At 47.7% G+C, this 9,942-nt stretch overlaps 2 long non-coding RNA genes across 3 annotated transcripts; one reads left to right on the forward strand and one right to left on the reverse strand.

Annotated features, from left to right (window-relative positions):
* The first annotated feature begins 3,340 nt into the window (after window positions 1-3,340).
* LOC134475668 (uncharacterized) lies at window positions 3,341-6,208 on the forward strand. The gene is made up of 3 exons (XR_010046851.1): window positions 3,341-3,568; window positions 3,660-3,779; window positions 4,537-6,208. It is a non-coding gene; the product is annotated as an uncharacterized LOC134475668 (long non-coding RNA).
* Window positions 6,171-9,184, reverse strand: LOC134475667 (uncharacterized). Of its 2 annotated transcripts, XR_010046850.1 has the most exons (4): window positions 8,893-9,184; window positions 8,703-8,806; window positions 7,060-8,091; window positions 6,171-6,979 (listed from the first exon to the last, which is right to left on the reverse strand). It is a non-coding gene; the product is annotated as an uncharacterized LOC134475667 (long non-coding RNA). The 2 variants fall into 2 exon arrangements; XR_010046849.1 differs by having other exon boundaries at window positions 8,703-9,183.
* Window positions 9,185-9,942: the final 758 nt, after the last annotated feature.

Genomic DNA, 9,942 nt, shown 5'->3' on the forward strand with positions numbered 1-9,942 from the left:
ACCACAGTCACACAGCTAGTGAATTTTGGACCCGAAAGCCAAAACCGTTTCTCTTTGACCTAAACTCATGGTCCAAATTGTTGCTTAGATGAATTGGAGTATGTCTCACCCAGAACCCCCACCCCTGCCTGGTATCTTTGACTGAGTAACAGTTAAAATATGACAAAACTACGCAATGGTGATGTCCGGGAACAAACCAAGGTTTCGCCCCAACCAGTGTCAGTGAGGATAAGAGAGAGCGAAAGTGTCAGTGTGGATAAGAGATTGAGGGATTACTTCCAGCATTATTCACTCCAAATGTGAAGAGAGCAGAGATTTAGAAGAAAAGGGGAAACAGAGACTGCCTGAAAAGGGTTACTTAGGCAAAGAGAAAAGTGAGGGGAAAAAAATGTTTTTTGAGAGGAGGACATTTTTCATTCCCAGAAGCTTCCGAAGGAATGCTGTAAGGCTCCCTACCCCCCCCCCCCTTGCTGGGATTCCTATCCCAATGAGCCCAGTGAAAGGATTTTGCCCCAGATGGAACACTGTAGCCAGTGGGAGCCTGGGAGGTGGATCCAAGGAGGCTCTATCTTGAGGTCACCTTCCCTGCCCCTAAGCAATTTACCTGTGGCGCCAAATGAATTCCAATGGGCTACCCGTGCATCACTAATGCCCCGTAGGCACCACCCCAAACCTAAGCTACATGTATGCCCCCACACCTCGCGTGGGGCAGAGACAATGCCAGACCCCAGAGGTCATGGAGTCTCTCTCTACATTCTTAAAATAAAGGCCAATTTTATTTCATACTTCTTAACTTTTTAGCTGCACCAAAAGTTCTATCACTGAGCAGAACAGAAAAACAAACGTGAAGGTTTGAAGAAGGTTACTTCTGGATGCAGCCGGCCTCTCTGCCTGCCCTTCTGCCCCAGGAACATGTGCTCTGGAAGCAAATGCATGGAGAGTTTTGCCCACTTTTGCTTCCCGTAGTTGTGCCCTTGTGTGCCTGGCTGCCACAGGGGCTCTGCTCTGCTTTACCTGCTCTGGAGTCGCAGCAGGGTGAGGATGCGCCTGTGGTTGCAGGCTGTCCCAGGAAAACTCGTCATACTGGATATGGAAATCATGAAAGCAGAGCTGGAGGCTGGCTGTCTTATTTTCATGTCTATGCTTTCCTCTAGGAGAGGACAGAGACAGATCAAAAGGGAACCATTTGCATGTCTGGTTCACCTGGCCATTCTGGAGGTTTTAGTCAAGAGACAAAGGGCATCAGAAAGGAGAAACAAAAGCAGACAGACAAGCCAGAAAAAGCAATCAGAGGCTTGACCAGGCCTTCCCATCTCCCTAGCTCTGGTCACTCCATCCTAATTGCTTTAAATTAAGCTTTTCAAGATGATCTTCTTGGGCTTCCCTCTTTAGTTCTTTTATTTATTTATTGTCTTTTTGAGACAGGATCTCCCTATGCAGTTCAGGCTGGCCTTGAGCTCACTTTGTAGCCCAGGCAGGTCTCGAACTCGCAATGATCCTCCTGTCTCAGCCTCCCGAGTTTACAGGGGATAACAGGCATGAGCCACCACATGGCCTCTCCCTCTTCACTTCTTGCTTCTCCATCAGGACCTTTCTCTGGCTTCTTTTGGGCCAGTGGTGATTGAAGAACTGAATTCAGTATTGACTGAGGCAAATTTACTATCAGAAAAGGGAACTCACTTCAATAAAGTCCACATCAGCATCCACCAGTCGCAAGCATTTCCCCCTGGTGTGGTTACGAGAGGTCAGTGGTAGGTAAACACCCATGTGAAGACATTTGATTTGGATAAACAGAATATCGCTCAGCAGCCTCACTGGAGGAGTTTATCTGATCCTCTGTTTTTTCTTTCTTTTCTTTGTGCAGCAAAATTTCCAAGAACTGGTGCTGGTGTGCTCTCCTGCCTACTTCGGGGTAAGGGGCAGGCAGACGCTGCGAAGCCTGGTATCCAGGGATACTTTGTGACTTCCACTTCAGGGGAGACAAGAGGCAGCAGATGCATGAAAATGTGAGACCAAGCCGGGCAACCCCCAGAGCTGACCTGAGGCCCTCTCTCTTCCCTGCTGCAAGGTTCAAGGGAGAAGCAGCTGGCTGGCTAGAGCTCAGGTGTTTCTCCATCTTGCTTTGGGCTCTTCTGGGGTAGAGCAGAGCACAGTAACAGCTTTTTAATTTTGAGTGCTTCTGCCCTACAGGACAAATTGTCCCCTACCCTCACCTCTCAGGCCTTTCTGAATCCATTTTTTATTTTCTGAAATATACACAGGCCAAAAGTAATTCACATCTAATATATACCTAACCTATGTGAATCTTTCTCAAAGAAGATAGATTGATCAGCAGAAAAATAGTCACTGCTTCGAGGTCCCCAAGGTGACCTTTCGTTTCTATGACAGAATCTAATTCTTCATGAATTCATGTTTGCTGATTGGTAGCTGAGGGTTCTCTTCTTTCTCTGTTTTCTTTCTTTCTTTCTTTCTTTCTTTCTTTGTCTGTCTGTCTGTCTGTCTGTCTGTCTTCCTTCCTTCCTTCCTTCCTTCCTTCCTTCCTTTGTACTGGGTATTGAACCCAGGTCTTCACAGGACTTTCTCCAGCCCTTTATTATATTTTCTTTTGACATAAGGTCTTTCTAAGTTGCTAAACTGCCTCAGTCTCCTAGAGTGCTGAGATTATAGTTTTGCACTGAGTCTTAGGCTATTGCTTCAAAAAGACTCCCTAGGCTGCACCGTGAGCGGCCAGAGCAGCAGGGCTTGGAGGGGAGCAAAAGGTTTTGTGGAGACTGCTAGCTGTTACTTGATATCCAGAATGGCTTCTTTTAAAAGAGTGTTTTCCCTGTTGGGATGACTGGAAGAAGTTCTCCTCATTTATCATTTCTGCCTATTGGGTACTTATTCAAAAAAGAAAAGAAAATCCCATGCTCCAGGAGTCCATCTGTTGTTATGTTTCATGAGAACTAAATGCACTGGAAAATATGGCCAAATACACTGTGTTCACATTGTCTTCACCTTTGAACTGATACCAGCCATAAAACTCCATCTTGTATAGACAATCTGTTAAAATAAGTTACTAAGAAACCCAAACAGGTGTAAAGGTCGCTCCTAGTGTGAGTGGGCTTTCTTTTTGCTGTGGTTATAGCCAAACCAAAACTCGCTCTGAGCTGGTGTTTTATAGTCGATATTTTAAACTGTAAACCACATTATATGACTGTGGACCGCACCCACCAGAGGCGACTTTCCTGTTTCAGAACTCCTGTGTGATGCAGCACATAATTCATGTTCGTTGTCATGTTCTCACTTTGTTCAGTGCCTAGAGTTCACAGTCAGGGTGCTCTCCTGTATTTTATTTTATGTATTTATTTATTTACAAGCTGGGAATATTCAAATTGGCCCAGTACATTCTCCCGCATTTTAAACACGTCATGTTTCCTAATGTGTATGCTAAGAAATACATGGGCAGTGAAAAGGAAGCCAAATCCGTCCTTAGTAGAAGAGACAGAGATGTTGCTAACAAAGTGAAAGGGACTCTTTCTGGAGAGCCTGAGAAAAACGGGTCAAATTATAGAAAAAAAGCATAAAGGTTGGGGCTAAAAGCAAGGGAAGGGAAGAGGCTCCTGTCTTCTCTCTATCATTTTTAAGGCACCTGCTGTTTTTCTTTTTTTCTCTTTGAGGTCTTGAGACAAGGTTTTGCTGTATGGTCTAGACTGGTCTTGAACTCACTATGCATCCCAGGGTAGCCGTGGACTCACAGAGACCCTCCTTCCTCAGTCCCCAGGGTACTGGGATTACAGGTAAGCACGGCTGCGCACCAGGGATTTTGTCAAATGTTTTCCATGCATCTTCTTGCTGAATCCTAGTGGAGTCTCTATGAAGTAGCAAGAAAATAGGTTAGGAAAAGTATGTTCCCTCCAGCGAGAAATCAGCTGATGCAGAATTGTGGCCTGCTGAGGTTTGATCCCAGCACTGCCTGTACCCCAAGGCTGCTGCTCCCGTAGCCCTGATCTCATGAGTTTTGTGTTGCAAGGACAGAAGAGAAAGCAGTGTTTGGGATTTGACTTCTCTTTTTAATGGCTGGGTAATAAAGGGCTGGTAATAATATGGGGCTGAACACTGAGGTGGTCTCCGTCAGCCCAGGCAAACCAAAGAGCTGCTCTTACCTAGACAGAAAGAAAGTAACGTGTGACACGAAGGCTGACTTTACTTTGTCAACTTCTGAGCAGTTTTCCTTCCTTTAAATACTGAGCAGCTGTGGGTTATGACTTGTTTTAAACTCATAACTGATCGTTTTTCCCCCATGCCAAAAAAAAAACCCAAAACCAAAATCCATTGTTTTCCACAACCCACTCCCTTAAAACGGATCAGTTAAACTGCCTATGTTTTAAGTAAAACTTTTCAAATGCCTTTATCTAACAGTCTAGAAGCAGGAATGTTTCTTTTCGCCTTCAGTCTTGCTTAAGGAAAAAGGATCCTTTCAGAACTGGACACGTGAAGTGGCTTTAGCTGACGCTGGCCATTTCTCTACAATGCTCTTTTTTTTCCCCTCTGCAGATAACACATTCATAGCAACAATTTGCTTGGAATATAGTATCACTTTCCTGCTTTCATCTGTGCCATATGATTGCACAGCTTCCAGTCGTGTAAGATTGTGAATAAATATTTATTCTTCCTAATGAGAAACTGGACCCCTCTGGGCATGGTGACGCATGCCTGTGAGCTCAGCATTTAGGAGGCTGGGGCAGGAAGAACTCAAGCTGCGTAGTGAGATACTCTGTCTCAACAACAAGAAAAATTAAAATAAAATGGAAAAGAAGTTGGACCTACGAACTCCATAGTTCATCTGAGAGTCACACACAGAACTGGAGGTCTTTGTTGGCAACTGTGGAGGGAGTATGTTTTGGTGTAGCAGGCTGAGGGACATTCCTCTCTGTGACCTGAAGTAGCTGGCGCGAATGACTGAGTCAACACTTGAGCTAGATCTTGAGGGAGCACATGAATTTGGTGAGGTGAAAATGAGGAGGAGGAGGAGGAGGAGGAGGAGGAGGAAATTGCCATGTACCAAGAAGAACGTGAGAGAGAAATCGACAGACGACAGTAAACTTTCACATGGAAGGGACAATAACAAATCTTAGGAAAGGAAGATGGAAGACACATGTTCGCCACACAATTATTGGAGCAGATTCTGTCTACCTCTGCAGAAGTTTTCTAGGCTGGGTATGTGAAAGGCACAAATCCCAGAAGATCTTCAGCCAGCTCCCAGCAAGGTGGGGGAGGAAGATACATGTCCTCCATGCTTTCCTCTTTCCAGCGTCTTAATGATGACACATGGACATTTCTCAGTGTTGCTGTCACTAAGAGTTAGCAAGTTAACGACATAAGAACGCCAGGGCTATAAGTAGATGTCTCAACCTTAGCACTCCAGGCATTTGGCGTGGCATAATTCTTTATTATGGGGACTAAGACTGTCCTCCAGTGGGTGCCAGAAGCAGCCACTCCTTCCGTGACCTCCAGTTGAGAAAATCAAAAAGGCTTCAGACATTGCCCAGCAGGTCAACCATCTCTAATTAGGACCTACTGCTGTAGAATAGATAGACTCTTAACCGGCATGTTCCTTTACCCTGGAAACTTTCTGAGCCAAGGTAAAGACTTATGACCAGCTGGGTGTAGTGGCTCATGCCTGTAATCCCAGCACTTGGGAGGTTGAGGCAGGAGGATCGTTGTGAGTTCAAGACCTGCCTGGGCTCAAGTGAGCTCAAGGCCAGCCTGAACTGCATAGCAAGACCTGTCTCAAAAAGACAAAAAAAAAAAAAAAAAAAAAAAAAAGACTTACGACCTTAGAAAAGGTGACCATAGCAGGTGTGTCACTTGAGAAAGGGCAGTGTAGCTGCCCTGGAAGGACTCTAGGGCTACAGATGTGTCTTTTCTTCTCCAAGTCCTCTCTCCAATGATTGCCCAAATCTAGAAGATGGTTCGTAAATGCTGGGTAAGAGGAATTTGCCAGAGCCAAGTCTGCCTCTTGCACTCAGAGGAGAAATCGCAAGGGCCAACAGCTGTTTACTTGAAGCTCTGTCCACTTACCGGCTTATTGTGTTCTATTTAAGAGACTCTTGAATACTGTGAAAGTAACCAAGGATACCAGTGTGATCCCATGCAGCAAACATGGGAAAAGAACAGAGCACCCAACGTCCAAGCCTGTTTCTCAGGTTTATTGCCAGAGAGTAGGGCTTATAAGACAGGAGAGAACAGGCAGGGCCAGAGCCTCCCATAAGCAGGAGATTATAGTTCTCATCCTCGCGAATTATTAGTTTAACAATGTCTCTTGTCCTTGAATTTTGCATTTTGCCTTCATCAGGGAGGATGACAAAGCATCCTCGCTGGGGAACAGATCAGAATTGCTGAGTCCTGAGGTGTGGAGCTTGTGCTCCATCTGTGAAAGGCATGGCCAGTGAGCAGTGCGGGAAGGCGTGGCCCGGCCAGCGAGGCCACTGAGGCTTCTGTGGTGAAGACTCGGGCGACCCTTCTCCCTCCGACCGCTTGACAGTGGCATAAAGCATGGAAACGGTTCTTCGATTTTTCTCTTCTTGGGACTCTTTTGTTTCTTCTTTCTCTAACATCTTTTCTTTTTTGTTTTAAATTTCGAGACAGGGTCTGCTAAGCTGCTCAGCTGTCCAGGCTAGGCTTGAATTTGTGATCTTCCCATCTCATGCTTCCTTTTTGAGTGACACACTAGTTCTCATGCAGCATGTTCCCTGTGACTAACGACTTGCCTCAAAAAGTCCATGCTGAGGCTTCGAGGGAACTTCTCTCTGGAAGGCCTTTCTGGAAAAGATTTCTGATGGAGTGCCTTCCAGGGCAGCAGTTCCAGCTGATTCCTCTGCGGAGGCTGGGGCAGCTGCCCTCAAGTCTGTTCCAGGAAACTCCAGGGACATCGGCAGCACCTTTGGACTCCCAGGCTGGCGGACCGAGTGTCCCGCTGAACTCTCCAGCTGGACATCTGGGAGACAACTCAAAGGTAGCGTGGCCCAAAACGAGTGGTTCCCTGCCTCCCCTTGGATCCCGCTGCCTCGGCCTTACCTGTCGATGTCCGCTCCCGGCCGGCAGGAAAGACACACGACAAGGTCTGGCGGTGGTCAGGCTTTTCTTTATTCTCTCCTTATACAGTCTGCCCCGAAGCCTCTACCGGTCCGCTCTCCGCGGCTCCTTCCGTGCTTCAGTCTGCCCCGAAGCCTCCACCGGTCCGCTCCCCGCGGCTCCTTTCGTGCTTCAGTCTCTCTCTCTCTCGGGGGTGGAGGCACTGGCTATATATAGGATTAATAGCTAGGCAGACTACCCTGTGAGGCGGGAACTTAGTGGGGTGATAAGAAACAGGTGCCACACAGGCGGGCTCGATGAGAGGGGTAATCTAGCCCAGGCTTTTGTACTTTCCCACAGGCCTCGCAATCACCGCGTCTGATGACTTGACAGTGCCACGGCTCCCAACATCTCCCCCTATTTTATTTTAAATGATGGCTACGCGCATCGCAGCCCGTCCTGGATAGAGTGCAGAGGCCTATGCCCCGAACTGAGGCCCACCGTAGGCCCTTAGCGTAGACCCTGGTCGGCCGTCCCAGGGTCCACCAAGGCCCTGAGGCCCTCGTCCTTTTTTCTAGGGCCAGGAATGAACCAGACGGAACCTGGTTGCACATAGGCATGCACTCATTTCTCTCCACGAATCCCCTCGGAGAGAAATTTATCTAACAATCCAGCGGCTTTCGAGCGGAACGGGGTAGGGCCTGGCTTAGGTTGAGTCGTGCTGGGGAGGCACGCTCTTACCCGTCATTGACTCACCCACCCTGCTACATGTTGTTGTCTAGGGAGGAGAATGTGGGAAGCCTGTCACTTTTAAACGCGGTCGTAGGCCATGCGAGCAAGCCATGCGTATACAAGGGTAGCACATAGGGGAGCAAGCCGTTCCAGGCCCCCAAAAAGGGATTGTCCTGCAGTTCTTTTAGGGCTCATCTTGTTGTTGGGTCTGCGGTTGGCCTCTGGTGGAACAGGCCTGATCTTCAGTCGAGGGACTTGTCGCGTCAACCTCTCTGGGACCCACATTGGTTCTCGTCCCGATTCCTGCGGAAAGACACAAACCGCGCCTCGGCTTCCTCTTTTGTATCTCTGCCCTCCTTGACGGACCCTTCTCGGGAGCTTCCTCACTGTGCCTGTTCAAACACCTCGCGCACTTCTACAAGTTCTTGAGAGCTCCCCCCGTAACTACCCTCACTCTTTAGGCACGCGTGTATCATTTCCCACAATGGACGAGCAGAGACTGAAGCTCTACCCTCCCGCTCTGCTAGGGAAAGGTCTCTGCCCAACTTTTCCCAGGAGGGCAGGTTTACATGCCCTGTAGGCAGAAACCAGGGAGCAAAGCTGTCAATCTCTGCAAGGAAATTTTCTAAAGTCTTACGCCCCACCTTGAGGTCCTTGGACTTTAGGAGTCTCCGAAGGACCAACACCAAGGCTGTGTATCTTTACTTGGCATGTTTCCCATTTTTAATATATCTTCTGTTATTTTTACTTCTATGTTTATGTTTTACACTCTTTTATTACCTTAAGTTCTGGTGTTATGTTTCATACTCACCGCGTGAGGCCCAAGAAACCCGCCACTTACGCGTGAGGTTGAGAGGAGTCTACAAACCCTGCAGGTGCGCGCCACCCAGGGCCCAGGCTTATCCTCTACTCACCTGTCCTGCAGCTGCAGCACTGTGTAGGAGAATGCAGTCCACCGCCGCGTCTCGGGGTTGATCAATCCCCGGGCGGGCCTCCAAATGTCGATGTCCGCTCCCGGCTGGCAGGAAAGACACACGACAAGGTCTGGCGGTGGTCAGGCTTTTCTTTATTCTCTCCTTATACAGTCTGCCCCGAAGCCTCTACCGGTCCGCTCTCCGCGGCTCCTTCCGTGCTTCAGTCTGCCCCGAAGCCTCCACCGGTCCGCTCCCCGCGGCTCCTTTCGTGCTTCAGTCTCTCTCTCTCTCTCGGGGGTGGAGGCACTGGCTATATATAGGATTAATAGCTAGGCAGACTACCCTGTGAGGCGGGAACTTAGTGGGGTGATAAGAAACAGGTGCCACACAGGCGGGCTCGATGAGAGGGGTAATCTAGCCCAGGCTTTTGTACTTTCCCACAGGCCTCGCAATCACCGAGTCTGATGACTTGACAGTGCCACGGCTCCCAACACTTACCCACTTTGACTGGCCCATTCCACCCTTCCAGTGCTGGGGTCAGACCCTCTGAGTCATCCTTGGTGAACCAGTTTGACAGCTTTACTACCAAAGTTTATTTAGGCTCGGAATGCTTCTCACCACTGGCATCCCAAGTAGCCAGGACAATATTGTATTTTATTATTATTATTACTATTGTTATTATTAATTTTTTGGTGCCTGGATGGAACTCACAACCTCACACTTGCCAGGCAGGTGCTTGTGCCACTGAGCTAAATTCCTGGCCCATAGATGGATGACATTTTAGAGTGAGATCTTGCTCCTTCTTTCCCCAAACCTTTGAATATCTCCTAACCGCATAGTAAAAACAAAAAAAAAAATTTTTTTTTGAGACATAGCCATGCTCTACCCAGGTAATCAGAACCCACTTTCCCCGGATAGCTTGGTTTAGATATCCCCCTGAAGTGAAAACTACTACTTCATTCTACAGTTTTCCATGATCTACTTTTATCCTTTAGTATTTTTTTTTAACTTTAGTTTTTTGAGACAGTGTCTTGCTATATAGCCCAGGCTGGCCTTGAACTTCTTATGTAACCTAGGTTGTCCTCGAATTTGTGATTCTCTGTCTCAGCCTCCCAAGTTCTGGGATTTCAGCCTGTGCCGTTACCTGCCCCCCTCCAGGAAGATTGATATATTCATATAGAAATCCATTGTTTGCATTTTATTATATACTTATCTTGATTCCACTAGAACAACATGATGT

This window comes from Cavia porcellus, unplaced genomic scaffold (genome assembly GCF_034190915.1).
Source record: "Cavia porcellus strain 051 isolate PalLab524CR breed Dunkin Hartley unplaced genomic scaffold, mCavPor4.1 scaffold_4, whole genome shotgun sequence".
NCBI classification, from domain to species: Eukaryota; Metazoa; Chordata; class Mammalia; order Rodentia; family Caviidae; genus Cavia; species Cavia porcellus.